At 38.8% G+C, this 13,645-nt stretch overlaps 1 protein-coding gene across 2 annotated transcripts in view; it reads right to left on the bottom strand.

Moving 5' to 3' along the window:
• The window catches only part of LOC128844166 (3-phosphoinositide-dependent protein kinase 1), a 136,146-nt gene that overhangs the window by 15,846 nt on the left and 106,655 nt on the right, over nucleotides 1-13,645 (bottom strand). The window lies entirely within an intron of this gene.

Genomic DNA, 13,645 nt, shown 5'->3' with positions numbered 1-13,645 from the left:
TTTTATTTTGTTGGTTGTGGTAAGTCTGGATGGGCTAATCATCATATTACTGATTAGTTTGTATATTTATAGAGCCTCAAGGTACATGCTGTTTGTCATGTTTATTAAACATGGATTCTTTGAAGCTGGCCTGTGTTACACCCTTGTAAAGTGCTTATACAAGCAAACCTGTGCATATGTATGCTGCTGAGAATGTATTGTTTGTATAGCACAAAGAGTGTGCTAAAAGCTTAACTCCAGTGTTTACCACAAGGAATTGTTTGGTCTTGGGAACTCATTGATTTTAAAGCCCTGTCCTTCTCAAAAGAATTTCACTTCTGCTTGTGCCTTTTCTGGTGTAGACTTATGCATTGTGCTGCTTATGGACATGAACTTGTGTTAATGAGAGGTTTCCATCCATTGTTAGAATAGCTCACTCCTAAACCACTGCCCTCACAAGAGACCTTTTGATTAGATACTAGGTAGGGTACACAAGCATCCTCAACTGAGAGCAAGAACCTCTGACTCCTATTTAAAGTTTCAAAGCAGGACTCAGATTATATATGTGCGTGCATGCAGTAGGGAAAGATGCTTCCCCCCACCAACCCTTTAATCTCTGTCAGTACTTACCATTTTAAAGTCATAAAGGTAGCTCATGAATTGTTGTATACACCAAGATTAATTTACAGGAGAAAGTTTTCCAAGATTTTGTCTATCAACATTTAAACAGTAAAAGTTAGGGCAGATTCAATATGCCCATGCACTGTGGCACAATTGTGATTCTGGGAAATCAGTTAAGGGGAGAGACTGATTAATGGATTTTAAGGGCAGAAAAGACTAAAATTATCATCTAGTCTGACACCTGCATTACACAGGACATATAATATTTACCAAATGGTTCCTGCATTAAGCCCATAATTTTTTGTCTGAGCTACAGAATATCCTTTAGAAAGACATCCAATCTTGATTTAAAGACTTCAAGTGATGGAGAATCCCCAGCATCCCTTGGCAAGTTGTTCAATAACAATTGTTAACATGACAACATTTGGGATTAACAAAAATGGATTTCTGGCAGTGCAAGACAAGACTTTGACTCTAAAATCTTCTATGGAAAGAAGCCTGAAAACTGAAAACTCATAGCTGTTGCTATCTCACAAGTGTTTGTATTGGGACTATTTAAAAACAACAACAACATAAGAATGGCTATAATGGGTTAGAGGAATGTTCCATCTAGCTCAGTATCCTGTCTTCTGACAATGGTCAATGCCAGGTGCTTCACAGGGAATGAACAGAACAGGTAATCAAGTGATCATCCGGTCACCCATTTCCACCTTCTGTCAAACAGAGGCGAGGGACAATTCAGAGCATGGTTTTGCATCCCTGCCCATCCTGGCTAATAGTCACTGATGGACTTATCCTCTATGAATTTATCTAGTTCTTTTTTGAACCCTGTCATGGTCTTGGCCTTCACAACATCCTCTGGAAAAAGAGTTCCACAGGTTGATTGTGTTTGTGTGAAGAAATACTTCCTTTTGTTTGTTTTAAACCTGCTATTAATTTCATTTGGTGACCCCTAGTTCTTGTGTTATGAGGAGTAAATAATCCTTCTTTACTTTCTCCACACCAGACATGATTTCATAGACCTCTACAGTATCATATCACCCCATTCACTGTCTTTTTTCTAATCTGAAAAGTCCAAGTCTTACTAATTTTCATATGGAAACTGTTCCATACCGCTAATAATTTTTGTTGCCCTTTTCTGTACCTTTTCCAATTCCAATACAACTTTTTTGAGATGGGGCACCACAGTATTCAAGATGTGGACGTACCATGGATTTATATAGAGGCAATATGATATTTTCTGTCTTATTATCTATCCCTTTCCTAATGAATCCCAACATTCAGTTAGGTTTTTTGACTGTTGCTGCACATTGAGTGGATGTTTTCAGAGACCTGTCCACAATGACTTCAAATTTTGCCTCCTCATTGTTTACACCTTTTTCCAGATAATTTGGTCCCAATATAGATCCCTGGGAGAGACTACTATTTACCTCTCACCATTCTGAAAACGGACCATTTATTCCCACCTTTTGTTTCCTATCTTTTAACCAGCTACTGATTCATGAGAGGACCTTCCCTCTTATCCCATGACAGGTTACTTTGCTTCAGAGTAGCAGCCGTGTTAGTCTGTATCTGCAGAAAGAACAGGAGTACTTGTGGCACCTTAGAGACTAACAAATTTATTAGAGCATAAGCTTTCGTGCCACAAGTACTCCTGTTCTTCTTACTTTGCTTAAGAGCCTTTGGTGAGGGACCTTGTCAAAGACTTTCTGAAAATCTAAGTATGAATTCTAGAAGATTGGTGAGGCATGATTTCCCTTTATGAAAACCATGTTGATGCTTCCACAACAAAGCATGTTCATCTGTGTGTCTGATAATTCTGTTCTTTACTATAGTTTCAACCAATTTGCCTGGTACTGAAGTTAGGCTTACTGGCCTGTAATTGACGGGATCGCCTCTAGAGTCTTTTTTAAAAATTGGTGTCACATTAGCTATCCTCCAGTCATCGGGTACAGAAGCGGATTTAAATAATAGCTTACATACCACAGTTAATAGTTCTGCAAATTTCACATTTGAGTTCCTTCAGAACTCTTGGGTGAATACCATCCTATCCACAGTGTTTAATTTATCAATTTATTCCAAAACCTCCTCTAATAACACCTCAATCTGGGACAGTTCCTCAGATTTGTCACCTAAAAAGAATGGCTTAGGTTTGGGAATCTCCCTCACATCCTTAGCCATGAAGACCAATGCAAAGAATGCTCCTTTAGCATCTTGATCGTCTAGTGGCCCCACTGGTTGCTTAGCAGGCTTCCTGCTTCTGATGTGCTTAATTTTTTTGCTGTAACTTTTTGAGTCTTTGGCTAACTGTTCTTCAAATTCTTTTTTGGTCTTCCTAATTATATTTTTATACTTCATTTGCCAGAGTTTATGCTTCTTTCTGTTTTCCTCAATAGGATTTAACTTCCACTTTGTAAGGATGTCTTTTTGCCTCTATCTGCTTCTTACTTTGCTGTTCAGCCATGGTGGCGCTTTTTTGGTCCTATTACTATGTTTTTTAATTTGGGGTATACATTTAAATTGAGCCTATATTATGGTGTCTTTAAAAATTTTCTATGCAGTTTGCAGAGATTTCACTTTTGACACAGTACCTTTTAATTTCTGTTTAACTAATGCCCTCATTTTTGTGTAGATTCCCTTTATGAAATTAAATGTTACCATGGAGGGCTGCTTTGGTGTTTTTCCCTCCACAGGGATGTTTTTTATTACATTATGGTTACTATTACCAAGCAATTCAGCTATATTCACTTCTTGGACCAGATCCTGTGTGCCACTTAGGACTAAATGAAGAATTGCCTTTCCTCTTGTGGGTTTCAGGACTAGCTGTTCTAAGAAGTAGTCATTTAAGGCATCAAGAAACTATCTCTGCATCCCATCCTGAGGTAACACGTACCCAGTCAATATAGGAATAGTTGAAATCCCCATTATTATTGAGTTTTTTATTTTACAGCCTCTCCAAAGGTACATTAGAAGACCCTTTCCCACCTAGCGTGCATCCACTGAGAATTCTCAACGTATCTCCCTTCATTGTTCAAGCACCAGAGGAGCTGCAGCAATCTCAAGAACAGTGAAAGCATCAGTATAGAGCAGGTAGGAAACTGTGGCATAGACAAAACAGTCAAATATCTATGCCCTCCACCTGGTTCACTAATGAGAAATGGCTTTCCCAGTTTTCGATCTCTCCTCCTAATCCCTGCCTTTCTGCATTTCTCCCCTCTGGAAATATAAGGGAGAGAAAAGTGGCATAGGAATGAAAAACAACCCCCCAAAAATTCCAGGAAAAAAATTAATTTTTATTAATTCAAAAAATTTCACTGAAAATACCTAGCATTTTCCACCTAGCTCTACAGTGCACTTTCTACACTAATATAATAATTGCTGGAGTGCTCCTGATACTGGGCTACACTAGCACTACACTGAACCAGTGCAGCTATGTTTTCCAGCACTGATAAGATGCACTTGTGCAGATCACAAAGCACTGCACAATTTGGAGTGTTTGCTTAAGAGAGACCCTGCAGTGGAAAAGTACAAGTCAAGATTGAGGTGCATCAGCAGTAATATGTGGAGAGCCCAAAACAGTAACAGTGGGAACCAGGTACAAGGTCAGAATTGAGATGTGATGGCAGAACATATCAAGCCGGAGCAGAAAAGTAATATTACAGCACTGCTAAAACCACTACTAGAATGCTGTGCCCAGTTCTGGTATCTACACTTAAAAAGAATGTTGAAAAATTGGAGGAGTTCAGAAAAAAGCTATAAGAACGATTTAAAGTCTGGAAAAAATTTGTTCCAATGACAAAGGAGTTCAATCTAGTTAGCTTTTAAACAGAGATGACTTGATCAGGCTTCAGTAAGCACCTGCTTGGAGAGAAGAGATCTAAAAGAAGACGACAAACACAAGATCCGCAATGGCTAGAAGCTGAAGTTAGCTAAGGTCAAAATGGAAATAATTTGCAAATGTTTAAACAGAGATGATTATTATTTACATTGCAGTAGTGTGTGGGAGCCCCAGGAATCATTAAAAAGGGGATAGAGAATAAGACAGAATATATTATTGCCCTTATATAAATCGATGTTACGCCCACATCTCGAATACTGCGTACAGATGTGGTCTCCTCATCTCAAAAAAGATATGCTGGCACTAGAAAAGGTTCAGAAAAGGTTTGTAACGGGTCCCATATGAGGAGAGATTAAAGAGGCTAGGACTCTTCAGCTTGGAAAAGAGGAGACTAAGGGGGGATATGATAGAGGTATATAAAATCATGAGTGATGTGGAGAAAGTAGATAAGGAAAAGTTATTTACTTACTCCCATAATCCAAGAACTAGGGGTCACCAAATGAAATTAATAGGCAGCAGGTTTAAAACAAATACAAGGAAGTTCTTCTTCACGCAGAGCACAGTCAACTTGTGGAACTCCTTACCTGAGGAGGTTGTGAAGGCTAGGACTATAACAGCGTTTAAAAGAGAGCTGGAAAAATTGATGGTGGTTAAGTCCATTAATGGCTATTAGTCAGGATGGGTAAGGAATGGTGTCCCTAGCCTCTGTCTGTCAGAGGATGGAGTTGGATGGCAGGAGAGAGATCACTTGATCATTGCCTGTTAGGTTCACTCCCTCTGGGGCACCTGGCATTGGCCACTGTCGGCAGACAGGATACTGGGCTAGATGGACCTTTGGTCTGACCCGGTACGGCTGTTCTTATGTTCAGTCACAGAGCAGGGCTTCAGTGGCCTGGGCTCTGTACAAACAAATCACAGACAGTCCATGCCTCAAGGAGCTTAACACTGAAGCATACAACAACGGCCAATAAACAAACAGATGGGGGGAGAACAAGCTAACAATGCAACAAAACTGTTCATCGTGGAAAGCAGTAGTCATAGCATACCAGATGCTTAATCATTGTCAATTTTCTTGTAGGCATCGCTGTAGAGGAGAATTAAAAAGAGAATTTAAGGATAACAATGAGAAACATTCTCAAAGATATTGGGAGCTTTTCCCATTCCTGAAGGAGTCAGGGAAAAAGTACAAAGGTGCTTGTCTGAAAATTTTAACAAATGTCTGATGAAGACCAGTACTGTTGATGGAGGAAAGGTGGAGATAGACGTCCAATAATACATAAAAGATAATAGGCAGGACCTTAAAAGCAAAGATGAATAGTTTGTTTTTGATTAACCACTGGTCGGGATGTGGGAAATTTCTCATCACAGTGCCTTTAAATCAAGGTTGGATATGCCTCAAAGATAAGCTGTAGCTCAACAGCAAGTTGTTAGACTTGATGCAGGAATCCTCATCAGTGGGGGAAATTTTATGGTCTGTATTATTAGGCGGTCAGACTAGATGATTATATTGCGCTTCTCTGGCCTTAAAATCTATTAATATGAATGTATGAAATTGTGTAATGGGATACCCCAGACAGTGTTATCAGTCCTTCACTTTCATGAGACGTATTATTTTCAAGATAAACAAATCCCCTTCCCATCTGAATGCCTAATTCAGAAGTCCAAATGGACTTTAAGAGATAGTCTACACAGTTTTTGTACTGCTACATAATTTTAGAAACTGACATAGTAAATTTACAACTATAACTGTATTGATAGATGTACCTTTACACTGGTATAACTAGGTCTGTCCACATTAGGGGGTTGTATTGCTTTAATTACATTGGTTTCTACACAGCTATTGTTATATAGTGTACAAAGACAAGCCCTTAGGAAAGTAAAAGAACCAAACTGATTAGGATCTTGACCTCTGATTACACTGGTCTAAAATTTTTGAGAAGTCGTCTGCTTCAGAGATAAAATGTGCTATTTATTATGTATTTTGATGTGCTGAATTCAAATATGACAATTAAAATAACTGATTGGCTGTTTCTAAGATATTTAAGTTTTTACATTTTATGTCTATGTATATTGTGTAGATAGTTTTAATCATAAATTGTAAACCTAGGTCTTTTCATGTGTTTATGGTTGCTTTACATTATAATATTTCACCTGTCCTGTTTATGTAACACTTTAAAAATCAGCAAAAGGGTTATATAAATAAAATGTATTATGAAACAAAAGGCAAAAAACTATTATGTACGTAGTTTAGTCCTCTTCAGTGTCTACTCGGCGCTTCTTGGCTTGTCTCTTGTACTCATTAAATGGAACATCTCTTGTCACTGTCCAGCAATAGTCTGCAAGCACTGATGGGGTCCATTTGCCCTGATAGCGTTTCTCCATTGTTGCAATGTCCTGGTGAAATCGCTCACAGTGCTCGTCGCTCACTGCTCCGCAGTTCGGTGGAAAAAAATCTAGATGAGAGTGCAAAAAATGTATCTTTAGTGACATGTTGCAACCAAGGCTTTTGTATGCCTTGAGGAGGTTTTCCACCAACAACCTGTAGTTGTCTGCCTTGTTGTTTCTGAGAAAATTTATTGCCACTAACTGGAAGGCTTTCCATGCTGTCTTTTCCTTGCCACGCAGTGCATGGTCAAATGCATCATCTCGAAGAAGTTCACGAATCTGAGGACCAACAAAGACACCTTCCTTTATCTTAGTTTCACTTAACCCTGGAAATTTTCCACGGAGGTACTTGAAAGCTGCTCGTGTTTTGCCAATGGCCTTGACAAAGTTCTTCATTAGACCCAGCTTGATGTGTAAGGGTGGTAACAAAATCTTCCTTGATTCAACAAGCGGTGGATGCTGAACACTTTTCCTCCCAGGCTCCAATGACTGTCGGAGTGGCCAATCTTTCTTGATGTAGTGGGAATCTCTTGCACGACTATCCCATTCGCAGAGAAAACAGCAGTACTGACCAAGCAAGAGAGCAACAACCTTCAAATTGCCACAAAGCTGCCACTGATGTTGGTCATAGTTTATGCACCTCAAAAGTTGTTTCATGTTGTCATAGGTTTCCTTCATAGGGACTGCATGACCAACTGGAATTGATGGCAAAACATTGCCATTATGCAGTAAAACAGCTTTAAGACTAGTCTTCGATGAATCAATGAACAGTCTCCACTCATCTGGATCGTGAACGATGTTGAGGGCTGCCATCACACCGTCGATGTTGTTGCAGGCTACAAGATCACCTTCCATGAAGAAGAATGGGACAAGATCCTTTTGACTGTCACGGAACATGGAAACCCTAACATCACCTGCCAGGAGATTCCACTGCTGTAGTCTGGAGCCCAACAGCTCTGCCTTACTCTTGGGTATTTCCAAATCCCTGACAAAGTCATTCAGTTCACCTTGTGTTATGAGGTGTAGTTCAAAGGAGGATAGGAGAAAATGTGGGTCCTGTGACATTGATGGTTCAGGACCAGAAGTTTCATCCTCTTCCTCATCTGACTCAAGTGAGAATGATTCTGGTGCATCAGGAACCAGCAGTCCTTCTCCGTTGGGTACTGGGCGTATAGCTGATGGAATGTTTGGATAATGCACAGTCCACTTTTTCTTCTTTGACACACCTTTCCCAACTGGAGGCACCATGCAGAAGTAACAATTGCTGGTATGATCTGTTGGCTCTCTCCAAATCATTGGCACTGCAAAAGGCATAGATTTCCTTTTCCTGTTCAACCACTGGCGAAGATTTGTTGCACAAGTGTTGCAGCATATGTGTGGGGCCCACCTCTTGTCCTGATCTCCAATTTTGCAGCCAAAAGAAAGGTGATAGGCTTTCTTAACCATAGTGGTTATACTGTGCTTTTGTGATGCAAAAGTCACTTCACCACAAACATAGCAGAAGTTATCTGCGCTGTTCACACAAGTACGAGGCATCTCTGCTCACTTTGGCTAAACAGAAATGTGTCCCTTTGCAAAATCAAACACTGACAAATAAGAGAGCATGGCACTGATTTCTAGAGCTGATATAGGGCAATTTGTTCAGCAGAGTGATGTAAGCATCGTTATGATTGCATCATCCATGACTTCTAGGAATAACATGATGCAATTCATATCATGTATGATGCAATATCAACTTCAGATTGCATCATTCATTGTTTTGCCTAAAAAGCAAGTACTGTCCAAACCCAGTCATAGATTTATTCATAGATCCAGTCAAAGATGTATTTTAGTCATTTCTGGTTTAAATTGAGATCCCTTCTCTTTATAACTCACTTATCTTCCACCATTCCCAAGTCAAGGGTCGTATATACTGACCCAATAGCATATCTTGAAAACTAGAGCCAATCAAGCATCATTTTTAAGCATCATCTTCATTCTCAGTAACCCAGAATTAGTAAAGTTTGACTACATTTATTTCAGAAGCATTTTGGCTGTAGAGCAGTGTTAACAGTGGGATAGTAAGCACATTACTTTGAGGTTTCTGATAATGTTAACATTTAAACTGTCAGAAGTCAATGTAAAGATGAACAGGAAGTTCACACCTCTCCATAAGATTATGGATGTTACCCCTTCCCTTGTTCTCTTACTATCTTATTACTTCATTATTTTATATCATGTTAAATACTGATTTGGAAGTTTTTTGGAGCCATCTAGCATACCTTTGGCCTTCATCACAAATAATAAATCATGGATCCTCTCAGAGTTGTTTAAGATAGTCTGCAGACTCAGGCAGCCACAACGCATTAGTTTACATTCATTTCAAATTCTGGGGGCTATCTTTGCAAACCTAAGGCCTAGATAGCTTTTTTTTTTTTTTTTTTAAGAATAAAAAAATTAAAAATAACCTGAAATTGTGTGGCAATTTATGCAGCCATGTAATCTGATATACAGGGTTCTGGTCATAGCAAATGAAGCAGTTTGTCATTTTTAGGTAAAAATGAGTTACAATGTAGCAGAATTAACAAAGAATGGTTGTGTACTAGGGTAAAGAACCAAATCCTTCTCAACTGCTTGCTTGGAGGAAATATTGTAAAATGAAGCTACGTTCTGGAAGATGTGTTTTGCATAGAGGAAAGCAGAGAGAATTTAGAAGAGTGAAATTATTGATTATTATTCTGTATTATCTCCATCTAGAGAATAAATATATATGACACACACACACACACACACACACACAGTATATTTAATCATCAACATAAAAACAAGATGTTTCCAGCTCCTGGCACTGAATGCTTATCCACTCACTTGAAAAATATTTTTTCTGGTTTGTACATCAACCACCAATATGAGGTTCTGGAGTCAAAACTCAGCTGGTTATTTCGTGGATGATAAATTCAAGTTGGAAGACTAAGAACAAATCAACAGTATAAAAGCGTTCCTGAGAACGCTTTAACGAAACTGTGTTCTGCTAGAGTTCATGGTGTTCAAAATTTACATGATTATTTGACCTAAATACATTTATTTGCAATTACAGGAGAGGGGCTGTTAACTTGGAGGAAGAGAAGAAAATAAAAGTGATATCTGTTCCTAAAATGTTTGCTAAGAAAATTCCCTGAATCAAAAGTCTGGACAGTTAAGTAGTGTTTACAGCTTTTTACAAGATGAACATTTGTAATGAAGTGTCATGAGTATAGAATAAAAGCTAGTCACGACAACTACACACAAAACTAACAAATGCTGCACACCCAGGAAGAAAGCAGAATGATCTGAAAGCAGCAGAAATGCAAGGTGGCCATGCATATTGGTGTGAGGGTGAAAGGAATGGTATGACACACCTCACTGCAGCATTTCTGGAAGTGTCTCTCCTCCCCTTTCACTTCCCGTGACACTATCAGCAGAAACTCTGACTGCTGGGCCCGGCCACAGCCATACTGGGAACCTATACTGACAAGCTGCAACAATCAATCAGAGCAAAAAAGAACAAACAAACAAAAAAAAAAACACCTTTGTAATGCGGAGTATAACACTATCATCTGAACTGTACAAAGAACAGAGAGGCTCCTGTGTATTCACTTGCTACTCAAACACAGTGTAATTATTTGTATTGTGCAAATATGAAAGCAACAGTTTTTTTAGTCCCCAGAATAGAATCCTATGTAATATATTTAAAATTCTTGCAGGTGGTTACAAAGCCAGTTAAGAAATTGGCATTTCCCTTCAAATCATATCAAAGTCTGAATGCAATAAGTCAGTAAACACTTACTGGATGTGGGGATAGAAAAGTTATGGGAGAAATTCTTCTTATTACAAGGGAACAGCATTGGTAATCCAATATATATTCCAGAGGAAATATATAAAATATTTATACTCTTTTTCCTTTTAACTTATAAGGACATGAATCAATTTTAAAAAGGTTAATTTTAAAAAGTACCAAGAAGGAACTCTCTTACACAGTGGGCCAAGCTTGCTTCCATGAAGTCACTCAAAAATACTAGGCCCATAAATAGCAAGAATTTAAAAATGCTGAAGTTCAGGATGTTTTCAGTTAAATTTTGTAGTTTCTCGTTGGATGAATTGTCTTCATAATGTTCTGCAACACTCAATCCATGTGAAAGCATATGCATGCCAGTGCACTTGACAAGGATTATGGCAGTGGTTTTCAAACTTTTGTACTGGTGACCCCTTTTACAGAGCAAGCCTCTGAGTGCGACCCCCCCCCCTTATAAATTAATAACATTTTTATATATTTAACACCATTATAAATGTTGGATACAGGCGGGGTTAGGGGTGGAGCCTGACAGCTCGCGACCCCCCATGTAATAATCTCGCAATCCCTTGAGAGGTCCCGACCCCCAGTTTGAGAACCCCTGGATTATGGCTTTAGATTAAATTTGAAGAGCTAGACACAAGCTACTGTGGGATAAGCAGGTGACTATTCAAATTACATACTCATTTAAGATAATACCAATGAGAGGTTCTGGTCCAAAGCTCTGATAGAGGATATAAATTTACTTTACAGTTCATATTATGTGAATAATTTTGAGGGCAACAGTTAAATACTGACTTTGTATAGTCAACCTACTTAAGAAGGCACTATTGGACCAGATTTCAGACTGTATTTATTGCTAATTTGTATGATGGACACAGCTTAAAAAGAAAGAGCATGGACAATGCAAATTTATTTATAAAGTTTCTCATTTTGCACTGGATGATAAATATTTGGTTTCTGTGTTCTTCCAGAGGTGGTAATTAAGTCATTCTTGCTAAATCATTCTCTCCACTTGTATGTTTAAAGAAACAGGAAGGTAATTCAGCAGTACAAAACCACATTACTTCTGTGCTAGGGAAAGGGTTGGAAGTTAATATGTGTACTACTGATCCTTCAGTAGTACAAGTCACAAGAAAAACTCAACATTCAGAGAGATCTTTTAAAACCCAACAGACTGGGACAAATTCACATCTTGCCTAATGTATAAAAGTTTCGCATGGAGAATGAATCTCCATCAAAAGACAGGTCACAAAGAAATGCACCAATAAACACTTCCAAGTACTTTGCTCTACTGGAAAACAATTCCTAGAGGTAGTTTGTGGAACATGAACTAATGTAGAAATGTGGTTTGCTAACACTGCTTTCGCTCAACAGTAGTTGAGCTTCTTTAGATTCACCAGTCCCTGTAACTGGCCCAGAAGTCTGACCATTCTCTCTCCCCCCCTTTGATTATCACCATTAGGATGGTATTTTAAGATACCTTTTCAAGCATGTTAAGTGAAGAGGAAATATCTTTGACCCATTGATCAACTATTGATCAGGTGCAGAGCTAGATGGGATCCCAACCCACAGGAAGTGTATGGAGAAGTAGATAACTGCATGGTTCTTACTGTACACCACAGGGCATTTTGCATATTGGGCTGGGTACCATCTCAGAGGAGAGAGAGATTGCACTGAAGGGTCAAAGTGATTTCTCAGAAAAAGGTCACACCATCACCACTGTATTCCCTCTTGGAGATAAAAAGCTCAAAGGGAGACTTAGAGAATGTTAGAATCACACTGCAACTGGAGGGTTTCTGCTAACAGCAGATCTGCAATGCAAACAGAGAATCCTGCCAAGGACCAACTATGTGCTGGTGGGAAACTTGGGTAACTGGATGACAGATTGTACACCTGTTGTGTCAATCAACCTTAAACCATACATCCAAAACATTGTGGAGAAGAGAAAAAATGATTTAAAAAGCAGGGAATTTAAAACCAATGGCATTTCCCAAAGAATGCCTAATTCAGAAGGAAATATTAATTCTTGGACAATGTAACTGCAAAATGCACCAGTGTTCAAGCATGCTAGTCCCAAAGAATGGAGAGGTAAAGTGGAAGCTGTAATATCCTCTTCTCCTTCAAAGAGGAAAGACTTTCTGCAAGAAACCAGAAACCAACTTCCTACAAAGAAGAATTCCAGGGAACTTTGGATCAAGTGAAATCTAGCAGGTATATCTTCAGTATCTGGGCTGCAGAGAGGATCCTTATCACTTGAACTGGAGAACTGAATCATGAGAAGTCATCTGTTCAAGTTACCTAGATTTTTTTCATCATGGCCACCAAACTGGGTGATCCGAACACCTTTCAAAAAGAGTGAACACAAAATGTCCTCTCATCTTCCTACTACTTTTAGGGCTCGTTTTGTTTTTTAAATATGACTGTTATTGAGGGAAGGCTGAGTTAAAGTAGGTTTTACATTTACTTAAATGGCCCTAAGATTTGTAGTCATCTGGATCTCTTCCAGAAGTGAATTCCCAGAGCTGTAGACCAGTCACTAAGAAAGCTGTTTCTTAAGCACACAGATCTCACTCTGCGGATGAGTTACATTGCTCCACTACTGGTAGATGTAGTGACCAGTTATGGTCCTGCAGGGTGAGGCGTTTCCTCAGAGAAAGGTCACACTGCAACCTTTAAAATGTGTTACTGAATCTAAAGTGCACTACAGAAAGTTATTTGTAGGCTGTGCAAATTAAGCTTATTTGTCCTAAACAGAACAAGAACAGAAAACATTCATGAAGTTCACCTCCATTCTTTTGCACCACTGTTTTGATTTATTAGGTGCTAACAGTGTGCTTAGTACAAACATAGAAGCAGTTCAGATTTCAAAGCAAGGAACAGACTCATACCTTATCTGGTATTTTGATGTCCAGAACTGTTCCTACAATGTACAGTACTAATAATTTTTAGCATTAAAACAATCTACCTAGTTAATCTGCTTATGAAAAGTGCCATATGAGAGCTCTGGTTTC

Source organism: Malaclemys terrapin, chromosome 10 (genome assembly GCF_027887155.1).
Source record: "Malaclemys terrapin pileata isolate rMalTer1 chromosome 10, rMalTer1.hap1, whole genome shotgun sequence".
Classification (NCBI taxonomy): Eukaryota; Metazoa; Chordata; order Testudines; family Emydidae; genus Malaclemys; species Malaclemys terrapin.
The sequence above is the reverse complement of the archived record's forward strand: the minus strand, read 5'-3'. Positions and strand labels throughout refer to the sequence as shown.